This window comes from Pholis gunnellus, assembly GCF_910591455.1.
Source record: "Pholis gunnellus genome assembly, chromosome: 8".
Lineage (NCBI taxonomy): Eukaryota > Metazoa > Chordata > Actinopteri > Perciformes > Pholidae > Pholis > Pholis gunnellus.
Genome location: NC_136534.1, coordinates 14314882 through 14330107, shown reverse-complemented (window position 1 = coordinate 14330107; position 15226 = coordinate 14314882).

The following is a 15226-nucleotide window of genomic DNA, read 5'->3' as shown; positions in this document are numbered from 1 at the left end:
CACATAATAACCTCCCTCTTCAAAGAAAATTGTTCCCGAAAAAATATTCAGATCTACATCAAATTCTAACCACTTAATGACAATAATTCAACACATATACGTTCAACAACACGTTGTCCATATCATGGAAAGCATGACACATTTCTTATTCTGTGGTTTATTTCTGCATTTTAAGAGGAGATTTAAGACAGATAGTATAGGAATGCAGCCTGAGGGAGCACTGCTCCGGGGGAAATATTCTTCAACGAGGGTTTAAGGGCTCTCTCATTATCACTATATATTGAGAGAATAAAATGTAGGGGCCCCTGAAAAAGTCCCCGGGGCATCTGCATGCAAGGGAGATCGCGCAGCACTATATCACAGGTTAATCTCTGAGGGAATCATCTGTGTGTGGATACACGAGGCACATGTCGGTGCAGCTGAATAGCAGGTCGGAGACAGTGGGAAAAGCAGGGCGCCAAGCTCCATTAATGTTGCTGCTGCCATGTTTGCTCATCTGTGCAATTTCCAAATAACGTCATCACTCAAATACACTGGAGGGTATGCCTGATGCCTGAGGCCTGTCTCATGTTAGATTTACTGCTACTTAGTAAAATATCATGGTCTGAGGTATTCATTGATATTAATACTGTTTTTGAACAGTTGATTTAAATATGTTTTCTGTTACATTTGTTGAAATTGTCTTTACACCCTGACACTAATCATTAAATCAAAAAAGAGAAACAATGTGACACCTGTGGCTATCGCAGGACCGTAATGTGATGATTGGACGGGCTACCTGCCGCCTCTAACTGCGCGCACTCCGCTCGTGCACACGTTGCTCGTCACCGGAGTCTTCTACTACTAAAAAATATCCACGTTCGTTGTTTACACTCATTTTGATATGTTTACGTTAACAATAATAATTTTGGGGGAGAAGCTTTGGAAGAAACTTCATTGTTTTCCGACTTCTGACTTTTGGAGTTAGTGACTATAGCTACTGTGGCGACCACAGCTTTAGGTTACAATCCATTTTGGGAAAGAAAATGATATTCCAAATCTGTCAGATAAATGTATTCGTGTGTACAATCTTCTCCCATGAATTTATATTGTCATAAATGAATGTTAGCTGTGTTACCAATCGTCCTGTTAATGTATATTTATTTCTTTTACAAACTGTGGACTTATAATTGAATGCTAAAATATCAAATGTAATGTTCTTTAAGAATGACAACACACAAAAAGGGTCTGACTGATGCATATTCAATATTCTGGGAATTGAACAGTGGATAAAGAGAAAGAAATCTCACTTGTCACTTGCACCACAAGAAATTGAAGTTGGACCTTGTGTTGAGATTTTGTGAAACTCAACAACTCTTAATAATTGTTTAATGTTTCACATTTTAGGTTTGCAAATGAAAGCCAATGCATGGAATAAATTATGGATCTGTTCTTCCAGGAGATAAATTAAATTAAGGCTGCCGTGTTTTTTCATGCTTCACTTTGGTAAAAGTTGTTTATCTCCGCTGTGTGAAACCACAGTGGGATCCAGAGGGAGCATGAAGTAAACATTTCTGAAGAACATATGATACGTTTTAGAAGTCAGTACAGTCGTGATAAGCTCTGGAGAGTCACTGTATATTTCACATAATTTATAGCGAGGGAATGAACACAGTTTCATGTTGAGTGACTGGTTTGGGTAGAGGCCAGACTGTGAAACAGCGCTGTGACAGATCCACGGTGCTACATCACAGTTTCAACAGAACAGCTCAGTGTAGGCACGTTGTTGACTGAACATAACGTACCACCAATGTAATGTAAGAATGTGTTACCCGACCAGAAGGGAATGTGTGCCCACGCTGGTGCTAGGAGTCGTGACAGAGCATTTCTTTTGACAGAGTGGGAAATCACCATCTACATGATGGGATCATGTGATTTAAATGCATTGGATGCCGCAAATTGTGGTACACTGAAGTTAATGGCAGTTCCCCTCGCGTTTTGAAGTTCAGCTGGCACTGCCACCTCATATGGCCTGGTGTTAATCTGCCATGAACAAGCCTGCATAATGCCAAGAGTGTAGTAAAAGTGTGTGGGAAACAGGTGGCCTGGACTTTCTCTCATTCCTGGTCTCGGCGCTGGCTTCTGGACACAAAGTTGGACAGCCTGCTCTCTCATGGGGGGGATATTCCTCACGAGCCTCTTTATTAGTGAGTGAAAATAAACCTCAAATATTACACAAGTGTTTACATGTGGATTTGTGCAATGCAGAGTCAGTTTTACTGACTGGGTTTAAAAGGGAAAGCTCATTGTTTTGGTAAAGACTTTATTTGCTTTCTTGCTGAGTTGTATGAGGAGGTTGATATTGCTCAAATGTTTATACGGTAAATATGACGATACCGCCAACAGCTTACCTTAGCACAATGACTGAGGCGAACAGCTAGTTCTGCCCAAAGATAAAATCTGCCTCTAAAAATGACAAATGAATTTGGAATTTGTTCAATCTGTTTGAGGGTGCTAGTAGGCAGAGTCAGGCTAGCTGTTTGTCATCTGAACACATCTTTGATAGCTCAGAAAATAATAAGAGAGCATAAATATCACTTTATAAAAATCACTCCATATATACATGAAAGACAACAGACCGCCTCTTTTGAAGGAATGTCCACTTCTCATCTTCATAAGACCTTGTCCACTGTTATCACTTATATCTTGGCCGCAGCACAGAGCGTAATTCCATGGATTTGAAGAAATTGATAACAGATTGTCTGCAAAACTTCTTCTGGCACCAGACAATGGGTACAACACATCACGACTGTCTGTTTTCTTGATAAAGTGGTTAAAAAAATCAGAATGCTCATTTAGTTTGTGGCTAGATGAAGATGAAGGGCTGTTGCTGTGTGGGATTTTGGAAATGTTTCAAGTGGAAACTTGATGAAAAAGGGAAACGATATTTGACACTATATTGGTTGGAAACCATACTGAGTTACAGGTTTAGGTTATGCCTTATTTGACTGGCTGGTATATAAGAAAACTCATAAGTGATAATTGCTTTACACTTGACTCCTGCGCATCATGTTCACACAGGTAGTATCTTGTAACCCCAGTTTTTCACACTAATAGAAACAGTCAGGTGTCAGTCAACAATACACAGACAGCCTGAGGAGTCATGGCAGCTCCAGTTCTCTGGTGCTGCACTTGGACAGAGATGAGAGAGCGCGGAGAGAAAGAAGGAGGCCTGCTTTCCATAAAGTTCTGGTATCCTGTGAGGCAGCTCCACTTCATAATCATAAATCGTCTCGATGGAAATTTGGGGTTCGTCATATCCCAATGTAACGGGGAAGTTTCAAAATCAATAGATGAACTGGCGTTTCTTGTGACAGTTTAATATCAACGGAAAGATTTTGAAATTTCACGAGGTTTCTTTTCAGTTTTATTTGAAGTTTAGCAGCGAGAGAAAAGCCGCTACAGAATGTTTGTAGTTCAGTGCAAATTCAGTTTGCAATAAAGACCTTTTCTTCCTATGATGGACATACATTTCAGCTCGTTTTCTCTTATCCTCAGAGCAAATGGATGTAAAAAGTTAGTATCTGTGATCATGTTTTTTTTTTATTCTGTGATTCGTGTGATTCGACCCAGCACTTTCATCTCTCTCCTGGAGACTGTGGAGGACTGAGGTCCCCGGCCTCTCCCTGGCTTGTGCTCTGGCCAGCTCCAGCCCATGCGTGTAATGCTGTTTGTAATGAGAAATCTAAACAGGGAGCAGCAGTGAGGCATGACAGGAATGTGTTTCCATTGGAGGGAGCTTCATGCAAGAAAAAGAGAGGAGAAAAAAAAAAAAGAATAAGAAGAAACGTTGAAGCAGAGTTGTGTCCAGAAGGAGCGCTCACTTTGGCTCCAAAGCGGAAGACTAATGTTATTGTACATTGGCTGTCACTCTGCCAGCCCTCCCTCACCAATTGGTTCCTCGTCTCCTTACCAGTTTCTCCCCCGCCTCTCTCTTTCTCTCTCTCTCTCTCTCTGCTTCCCCGAGACTCTGTTTGCTCAGGTGGACAGTGACACAGTTCTGAATGAGCCCCAGTCGTCCCCCCGTATGAACGCATGTCTGTAGACTGTGTCATCGACTCGATGTCCGGAGGGGCCTGCGGAGAGCTGGAAGTTGACGCTACAACCTGGGTTCACTCTGGATGGGGGGGGGGGGGGGGGGGGGGGGGGGGGGGGGGCAGGAAGTTGAGGGACAAACACTGTGAGGAACTAAACAGAATTGGGGGGAAAATGCAAATTCAAAGAAGTGAGTGGCATAAACAGACAGAATAAACAAAGGTAGAGAAGAAGATGGGGTGGAAAAGGCGGAAAAGAAAGATAGAGAATGAGTGAGAGCGAGATGTGGAAAGAATCCGACCACCCAATTTGAAAATTAGAGAGGGGTGGTTGTAGACTGTGGAGGCCGTCTTGGTTTATAGTCCATGGAGGATGTCTTGAAACAGCCCTGTTTAGAGTTTATTTTATCATGCCACGCCGTCTCAGACCGGCTGTCAGGAATCTCATTCTGCAAAGACTAATTACATGTAAACACTACATTAAAGTCTGCAGGCCACTCCACTTTACTATTTACCTTTTCTTCCTAACAATCCTGACATCCCTCCTCAGATTGTTTTTCTCCATAGAAACCTCCTCTGCTGGTGTTTATTTGTTTTGAAACTTGCATGCAATTCATGCTGGAATGGAGGGATACAGATTTCAGCGAGAAGATGAATAACATATCTCAGCTTGAAAGGCTGCAGAGTCAGCCCCACCTACAAAATGCAACTAGATTTCACTCTGAGCATATCCAGGTTTTCCAGTGAAAAGAAGAGTTGAAAATACCAACGTTCAAGTCGCCAAAACATTTAACAGATACAGTATATTATAGAACTGGTGAGTGTCACTGTCAAAGTGGCTTAACACTCTTTATAAAAAAAGACAACCAGGAAATTCTGCTTCATTAGCACATGCATGGGTGCTGAGGAGTGGTCACTCAGTGTCAGTCACCTGCATGGCCGAGCCAGAGAACGTAATTACTACCACATGGGAGCCAAAGGGCCGGAAGAGAATGCTTTTAAGGCGGCCAGAGAGTTATGGCCCCCCAGATCTTTTAGCGTATAAAATAAACAAGGGAACTGCTACTGCGTGCAAGTGTATGTGCGTGGGTTTGCTGTTTGTGTCCTTTTGTATTTTGTTTTTCCATTTTATGAGAATGACAGCAGTAGAATACCTGACCCTACCCGCTATCCTTGTTTGCTGGTACAGGAAGTTTGTTACAACCGCGGGGTAAAAATAAGTACTGAAATATTTTTACTTTAGTAAAAGTCCTGCATGTAGATCATAAAGAGGGTGCATAAAAGTATTACAAAATTGACTTCTAGTATCAAAAGTAAAAGTACTCATTAGGGGACAGGAAGGCCTGCAGCAGTGTTATATTACTGACTCTTTATTGCTTAAAGGTTTAAGGTTTAAGCGGCTAATTTGAAATGTACCAATTTATCATATCTTATCAGCTGACATGTAAAATCTCCAATTAACGATATCAAATACGTTTAGTGGAGTAAAATGAACAATAATAGTCTCTTAAATGTCATGAAGTAGAAGTATCTAGTAGCATAAAATGGAAATATTCAAGTTAAGTACAAGTATCTCCCAATAGTACATACTTGAGTACATGCTCTTATTTACATTTCACCTGTGTTTAATCAGGATTAAGATGTAATTAAAACAATAATAAAACAGGACACACGTTTACACAATTAATGCAGCATAATCACTCTGTATTCGTCAGGATATGACTTAAAAATAGGAGACTAGCGTTGTATGTTGTGTGATTCTTACACTGACACCTGAGGAGTGTTGATATTCAGGCTGGGCCAGCAAACCCGGCAGCTGCCTGGGAGGTGTAATAGGTTGTCTTACAAAGCACAGACAGGAAATGAACCCTGGTATCAAGCTTGAATCAGCTACATCTGGACTCAATTATTCATCCTGGTTGTTCTTGGCTGGTGATAAATGATTTAGTCGCACCGCTGACACCGTTTCTCAAGTACAAATATAACTATGATATAGCTTAATGAAAAAAGATGTGGGGAAAAAAAGCTATTTTTTTGGTCCTTACATGAGGAGACTGTTGCAGTTTTTCACCTGCAGCTGGTAGATGGTCTATTAAATCATATTAAAATATATTATTTTGGCTTATTGGTGATCAAATATTTGCAAAGGTTTATCATCACGAAGCCTTCTCAGTTGCTTGATTTCTCTCCTCACTATGTTTTTCTCTAACATTAACTGATTAACTGTGTTATTAGACAAGCAATCCGCTCTATGACTTCCGTCATTTCAAAAATAAAAGCAAACACATTATTATCTTTATCTTGACAAAACGACCTGATGTTGAGGCAGATGTGGGTATTTTGTTGCCCTTGCACGCAGGGTGGAGAAGAGTGAAAACATTCAAATATCTTCCCAGTCCAAATCAAACACTGCCATTTCTGGTTTGACCACAGGAGGAAGTTTAATAGCTCCTCAGAGGTTATGAACTGTTGACAGTTAATAAGTCATAAAATGTCCCCTTAAAGAGGATGCTAGATTCCATCTGCAGGGTACCCAGTACAAAGAGCCGGAAAGTAAATATCTCGCAATGGAAGTAAGTGGACTGGAATCTCTCAATGGCTGCTCATGGAGAGTCTCTAGAGCATGTCCCTCAATGTTTCCTGATTTCTAGAGGCATGAAGAAATGACCACATTACTGAGTAATTTTCCCTTAAAGTACACCGACTTTTTTCACTTTTGGAGAAAATGGGGCCTTGAGAGTAGAGGCAGCACATTGCAGGCAACTGACCCTTCGTGATTACACCTCATATTATTGTACTTGTCATCTATTTTCTTTGGCCCTTGGGATGTTTGCCATGGTAACAGCACACAGCGGGCTGTCTGGGTTGACCCATGCTGTCCTTTGCATTTCCCAGCTTTGCTGTGATGAAGGGAAGTCTCTGCCCATGATCCCTAACCCCTGATGAGGAGGGTTCTCAATTTCAGCTCCAGGTCCTGCATGGGCCTCATATCCCTCTCTACTCCTTTGCCATCACCGTTCCACACCCCATTCAACCACAAAGGGCATCCCCTCCATGAATAAGCAGCTATTTTCTTTGCCAAACTGTAGCCTTCTAGATTACCTAAACTGTCCCCTCTGGCCTCTTAAAGAGAACAAGTGCTGGTCGTCAGAGCCTGAGCACGCTTAACATTTAGTTTGAAGAAATTGTTAGACGTTTTAGGAAATACGCTTCTTCGCTATCTAGCCAGTTAGATGAGAAGATCGGTACCACTCTTGTGATTGCAAGGTAAATACCACGCTACAGCCAGCTAGTTGGAAAAGCTTAGCATAAAAACATGGACACAAGGGGCTGTCCTATGGAACAAAAATCTGCCTACCAGCACCTCTAAAGCTCAGTAATTAACACGTTGCTACAAAAGGGATTGTCATTTAACAATTAGCAGAAGATACATTTGCTATCAACAATTTGTGAGTTGCCAGATTAATTAATAGTAAAACATAAAAGCATTGATAGAAAAAAGAATATGCTAAATAATCATATTGGCTATATATATAAATGTAATTTTAAGCTGACATGTTTGGCTTTAGGGATAGTTTTTTTTAAGCAAAATTAAGCAAATGTACTCCCGGCAGTCGCTACATATCGAATGGAGGGACGTGAAATCAATTCTTCTCATTTAATTCTCGGCAAGAAAGACAATTAACGTATTTCCTAAAATGTCCTCTTGAGCCCGAGAGCCCCTTTAATAGTGCCTACGAGGAAGCATAACTACCTGAAATCATTTCTTAGAGTTCCCCGTCTTTCAGCAAAGACTGGTGCTGGTAAAGCTATAACTGTACATGCTGCTTTGACAGGTGTCCCTGCCATAGGCCTTAACAAGCCCGGAGCACTGAAGCAACCAGGCTCCACGTTGGTGATGAAGTACAGTCACAGATTGGAAAAAAAAAACTAAAACCAGGGACGCTCATGAAAGCTTCACCTGAGAACAAAACTAACAATGTTTTGGCTGACTCCTCTCAAAACTTTGGACATCCTTATTCTGGGATACACAGAGAAGAGAAGTTGTGTTTTTTGTGTCCTGTGGGGTTGAAAGAAGAAAATCTATTTACAAAAGCATGAAAATATTTTATCACTAGCAGCAGGGGCAGGAGTGTTTTAATGACCTGATCCACAGGCCTCTGGCTGGCTGCAGGCTTTCTCAAACTGCAAAGAGCCCACTGGTCTGCCTGCCAACCCTTGGGGCAGCATTGAGATGAAACAGATAAGATGATTGTCTCTAATGAAATCCAGATCTCTAGGTCTGTCTGGACGAGGACTAGCTGGGCCCTTTTCTCCCTTTTCTCCTTTTCTCCTTTTTTTTGAAGGGGGTGTTCCATATTGATCTTGAATTTGAAGGGAGACTGTGGAAGTCGCTCCCTAATTCAAACCAGAGCTCCTGTACTAGCCCTGGTGGAGCTTTGATACCGTTTGAAGTTCTGCAAGCGAACACGGCACTGTCAGCCTGCTGGACCCTGTTGTCATGAAAACCCTAATTATCTTCCTTTACGGCCTAGTTTTTACACAGGAAGGGAGCCATTATGTTCTTTGGGCATTTGCATCTCTCTGGGGCAAGTGTTAAAGGTCAGGGAAACGAACCAAAATACCATATAACATGAATACAGCAGGGCAGACTTATGCGTGTTTGAGAAAAGGTGACTCACTGCAACACAAGCAATACTTTGGCAGGCATTTCTTTTGTTAAACATTTCTTGAATAACTTACTTCAACACATGTTCCCAAGGACAGTTGAAACTCACAACTTTTTGCAGTATTTTGACACGGTTTAAAGTAAAGAGCCTCTTTGTATTGTTACATGTGCATGTTGGCTCTTTTGATTGTCATGCTAACTCACTGTACTTTATTTTTAAAAAGCACAGGAAACTGCATGCGTTGTGAAATAATGAGCCACTCTCCTGCTTCAGAGAATTATTTTATTAACTCTTTGAGTTTGGTCCTAGAAAAAAATAGCAGTCTAATCACGATACATTATTCATTCCTATAATGTGATAATACACTTTTAATACAAAGTAAACGCAGCGCTGTTTTTCCTGATGGTTTTCCAGTTGTGTTCAGACGTCCTCCGTGGAAAATGTATGTGCCAATTGTATTTCTTTGCTCTTGGATAATGTACGCTGGAACCAGACTATTTGGTACAAAAACAGCAGAACATGGCCCAGACGAAACTGCTGCTTTTCACGCAGTAGATCTTGTTCATGAATTTTAAAAAGGAAATCGTGATTGGCTGCCAGTCACCTGCATCAAATTACTCAAATGATAAGCTTAATTCATTGCACGAGAGAGTTAAGCTTTATTACCTGTTTTATTTACTTTGGATGAATACATAATGCACAAGATGATTGTCTTCAATCATGTGGTCTGTCATGTTGCAGGTATAAATTGAATTAAACTCTCAAACAAACACAATTAAGAAAAAAGAAAACAATATATTCAGTTAGTCTGAATTTATTATTATTCATATTCTCAAAATCTAGACAGGCAGTGATGAAGTTAATAAAGGTTGAGTGAAAATGTGTTTCAGTGACAAACTTGTGTGGTTCTACTGCTCACCACTCACATTTACTGCTTCATATAACATTTCTCTAATCTGATTCCTGTCTTTTACTAGAGTGTGAGTTCTCTGTAAAGGATGTTCTTGATGAATATAAAAGGCAGGGATATTGTGTAAAAATGCCAAGTAATAAAAATTCAAAGAGATTGAAAGTCAAGTCAGTTATCACCCAGATCTTATCAGACTGACCAGTGTGGCTGAATGAAGGGCCTTAAGTGGTGTCGCTCTGCCAAGGGGTCACAGAGAGCCTCGAATCAAAGAGGGAGCCAGAGGTTGACCAAACACTGTTCTCCCACTGCCCTTATGAAAAACTATCTGCCAAACACTAGCGGCCCTCTTTGAACTTGATTTAGCACTAAGGTCACAAACAGCCGGTGTTCTGTTGTGGAGGACAAAGCCTGCACTCTGATGACATGAGATAGAGGAGATAAGATGGGTTTATGTTGACTTACACTGAGATTATCACCGGGTTCTCAATGGGGTCACACACCGACTTCATTGTTATAATTTATAACTATTGTAAAGCTGCTCAGGCTATTAAACTTGAAGTTTTCACTTTTATGCATAGGGAGAGTTAATTTGATGTGTGTAAATATGAGCAATGATTAGATATACATATTTAAACAAATTGTGGTAATAATACTTTATAAAACTAATACATTAATGACAGAATTACATATAAGTTATAAATCGGAAAAATACAAATTGCTTTTAATAATTAGCATGAAAAAACATATTTTTATGAACTAAACAAACCATAAAACTAATAGCTAATAGCTTCTTATTTATATCAAACACAAACAAACAGTTTTTTCATATTGTTACTGTTGTTGTTGTTGTCAATGTCTTTGTCATCTGAACAGGTGGCTCCTCTGTCGGTGGACTGGCGGATCCTGACGCCGGGTGTGAAGAGTCAGCGTGCAGCACCGACGCTCCTGTTGGGATGTGAGGAAACACATGATGAGTCATAACTTGTATAAAACATTAAAGCCAGGTGTGAACTTGCCTAAAGAGATCTGAAAATGTATCCTGTGACTTATGGCAACAAAAAGATGATTCAAGACGTTCTTGAATTACAAGATAAAACATCGCATTCACTCACAGCTGGTTGTCCAGAATTCAAATTGTATTCACTTATATATTCTTCATAAGCAGTTCAACCACATAGTTTTATTCCGGCAGTTGTATTAATCAGTTTGTTGGTGCTATATTGGATTTTAGCACAATTTCTATGTTCTTATACATTTTATTAAAAAAAGGAAGAAATGAATTGCATCTTTAACTTCAACGTCAGGCAGGAGGGAGGAGTTTGAATTGATTCTTGAAAGCAAAAGTCCAACAATTAAGTTTAAGTTTTGTCTTGGCATCACCTTGACGTCCCTCAACAGGGTTTTCATTTAGTTTTTTTAATGCTACTGTTTTGTGCATTTTGTGATTTTATGCATCACTACTAGTAGGCTCGTTGGTTTGTGGTGCATGTTCCTTTTAACTCAAACAAAATGACCACAGTCTGTATTAGACCAGGTTTTTGCAGTGATGCTCCGATACACTCTCCCTGCATCCACATAATGCTCTCTAAGAATTCACTCAATTGGATAAGAATAAAGTATTTAAGATGGTTCACAATGAATAAGGAGATCATGGTAGCTCTATAACAATCCATCCATTATCAGCGTGACGTTAGAGTCCCGGTATTCAGTGTTGGTGTGACTGGTGGGCCAGCAGGTTAATGAAGGCAATGGGATTAATACCCGGGGAGTGGTGGAGCGCCCTCGGGGACAGGAGCAGGGACGCTGCCTCATTAGAGCCCTATTAGCCCCCGGGCAATACACTCATTGACTCAATAAGGGACAAATTGTGCTCTGCCTTTATTCACATCCAGGAAGACGTTACTTTAAATCAGTTGAGATTTTAAAAAGCACATTTCTACACACATCACATATTTTTTTTATTGTAAGAGAATTGTATTGCATTTATAATGATATAAATATTGTTCAACTTTTCACAGTGTGTTGGGTAATTACCTCAGGGAACTGATGCAGTTGCTTTATAAGTTTTACTAAATGTGTGGTTCTGTTTCCATAATGAGTGAAACGCTCATCAAACAGTTTACATTCTACAGTGAGGTATTCCTTTTCTCTCTCCCCTCAGAAAATAATCCTTTGTATTTCATGCTCAAACTGGGGCTAAAGTTATATACTCCATCTTGATTGAACATAAACAGGGATGTTTGAAATCACTGCGTTGGACTACGACTGGCCTCCACTCCATCTGTATGTTTATACTTCCTGTGAGAGGCCCTCTATTTATGGACAACTGAAGAACACAAATAATCATTCCCCTCCAGTGAAAAATCTGCTTTTATTATCTGCAAAGTTTTGCAATGTCTTTGTGTACGCTCACGCTGCCTTCTGATTGCCTGTTTATTATTCCAGCGTTTCTGCTGAGCCAATGGGGATCGGCCAATTCCAAAAGGTGCCAAGTCTTTTCCAACCTTTTCCTGTCTGTGACATCATTGTGCATTCCCCTAAAACACACTGATCCGTGTCTTGTCTGCAGCCTGGGTGGCACACATCACACGCAGCAAAGGTTAAATACAAGATGCACACGTTTTGACTGCGTATCAAAGGACGTCTCTGGTCCTGGTTACGATCGCATGCCTTAATCATGCCGTCATTCTTCATGACCAGTGCACCTTTCACTGTGATGAAATGCTGACCTGTTATGGCTTCACATTTTCAGTTGAAATCTGTCATTTGCCAACTTAAACATTGTGTGTGTCCACAAGCCTTCAAAAAAGATTCAAATAAGCATCTATTTAACATTTTGTCAAATAGCCAAAGGCGTACAATTCCTCCTGTAGTGTCAACTTTTCTTCAACTATTTCAAGAAATAACGCGTCAACGTCACCCTAAAGGGCCTCACAACTTTCTGGTTGTTTTATAATCTCAGGAGGAAAATCGTTAAATATTTGCAAATGAATGTTTATCTAAAAAAAAAGGAGACATTTCATTCAGCACATGAGGATTTTGGTGTTCTTTCTGCAAGTTCACATTCATTCCTAAATGCAAAACTATGATCAAAACTAGTTTTCTTTGTCTTTTGCAAGATGAGAGAAAAAATATGCAGTTTGGGATGATCTGACAGCATAAGCAGTAATCAATAAATCTGCCAAATACGTTTGAAGCCAAATACCAAATCACCCTTCTTTGTTGTTTTATGTTTATATCAAGTAAGTGCAGCGCAGGTGTCTGCGCCATTTACACATCAAATGTTTTTCGGCATTGACTGTCCTCACTTCTCGATTCCAGGTTAAAGATACACTATTTGACAACTGATTTATATAAAGACAATGTTTTATATTCGGGGGAAAATACTTTTGAAAGTTGGATCTCCCACTCGTTTCCACAGTGATTGGATTTGTTAGTTGACAACTCTCTAGATTCAACAGTTGATTATTAAGAGCGTAATCTGAGACTTCAGGAGATACGTTTTGAATTGATGATGAAAAAAAACAACACTGTCTGTAAAACTTTCTAAACTTTTGGAATTTGTTAAAACTTTCATCACAAAATAATCTTAGTTCTGAAGCATGTTTGGTCCTGATGCATTTTATAAAAAGTCAGTCTCCAGCTCAGTGCGCAATGAATTCTCAGAAACACACCTGTGCTTGTGCATAAAAAGAAATGAAAGACATCCACGGTTGTATGTTTTTGATTTAAGACAGGATTGTTATCTTAAGGTTGAAGTATGCGTTAGCAAACACAGTGACATTTTAGCTTTAATTTGCAGTGAAACAGAATGATGTTGTTGCACAAATCTGGTGACAAAGAAACTCAATTAATCTGACAGTGATGGTTGTTTTTCTGTTCATTTTAAATCTTTAAACCAAAACAGGTCAAAACGTCATCATCTTCCTCCTGCAGTGATCAGAGAAGGGAGTGGAAATATCCCATGTTTTATTCTTTGACCCACAGTTCTTCATAATTTGAGGCCTGATCTCATGGCGCTGTCATCTGAAAAGGTACGCGCAGCTGCTGTTAGCTGCTTATTCTCAACAGCAACAGGTCATTGGACCTTTAACAGGTACGTATAGCTGCCATTTCTATAAGTAAGACATTTTCTTGGCATTTTGTTTGCTTCAACTTTTTTTCTCAAACAACAGTTTGTTGCACCAAGAAGGTTTTTAGTCTTTTAAGACTTTTATGGAGTCGATACGCAATATGGCTGTTCTCAACTTGATTTTTCGTGGATCACAACTGCTCTGCTTCTAAAATGCCCTCTCAACAAAGAGCTGCATTCTAGATGCTAATGTATCAATACTCAGCAGACTCCATATGCAGGAGATGCACTGTTTCTGTTTAGCCTCTCTTGTGTTTTCTTGCCTCAAGAGCAATCCTGTACTCTGATCTTATCTGCATGCAGCAGCTACTCCGGGCTTTAATTTTCACTTTCTGAGGTATTGTTGAAGGTGTGGATGAAACAGAGTGTGAGACTGAAAAGGTTTGAGTACCAACCAGAGGACTTTTTATTTCTCACTGAAACTCAAAATGGAAAATCTGGAACTCCACTTGTGGAAATGGTTGTAAAGTCTGCACATGTTGAGCTCAGAAATAAACTTTTTAGAGCAACAACATACTTATTTCATCTTGAGTGTTTATGTTGTTCATTGTTTTATAAATGTTGTATAAATGATTCTAACAGGCTTTAGCATTATTATCAGTTACACCACATTATTTTAAGTAAGCTGCACTTAAAAACTATAAAAATATTTTTAAATGCAAAAAAAAATAGAATAAGAAAATGTTGAAACTTGACATAATTAAAAAGAGGCAAAATCTGGATGTCAAAAATAATAAATGATAAAAAAATGGTATTAATATAATTCATGAAAAACCTGTCTGAAGTGATATATCACCTGTCAGCTGCTGATGCACGTGAATGAACTGCGATATTTGGTTACAAACCCGAGAGCTTTTATTATGAAAACAAATATAAACAGAATCAACAATGAAGAATTGTTACGCCAGGCGCCCATATGCAATAATAGTAATAATAATATATGTTGTTTAATGACTTTTGATTTAAATCGCAATAGATAGATTTCGTATCAACTTTTTCTAAGCTGCACAGAGATATTCAGAGCAAATTATCCATTTGAACACATGGCAGCATATTACTCAGTTAATAAAGAAATAGAGAAAAATGTAAATTGTAATTTGATATAGTGCAGTCAATCTAGTCTTTTTTTATTATCATTCAAGTTCTCGTTCATGTATGACACAACCGTTCTCGTATATAGGCTTAGTCAAGGGTTTATGTGTCATGCATTTCTGTTTTTCTCCCAATAGCTGGATGATAAATTCTCACCCATTTTTCAGTTACTCCCCTCCTTCAGCCCCCTCCCTCCCCCCAAACACACACACACACACACACACGCACGCACACACACACACACACACACACACACACACACACACACACACACACACACACACACACACACACACACACACACGCAGGCTTCAAAGAAGCCTGAAACTTTGACGGCAGTAGGCCCGTT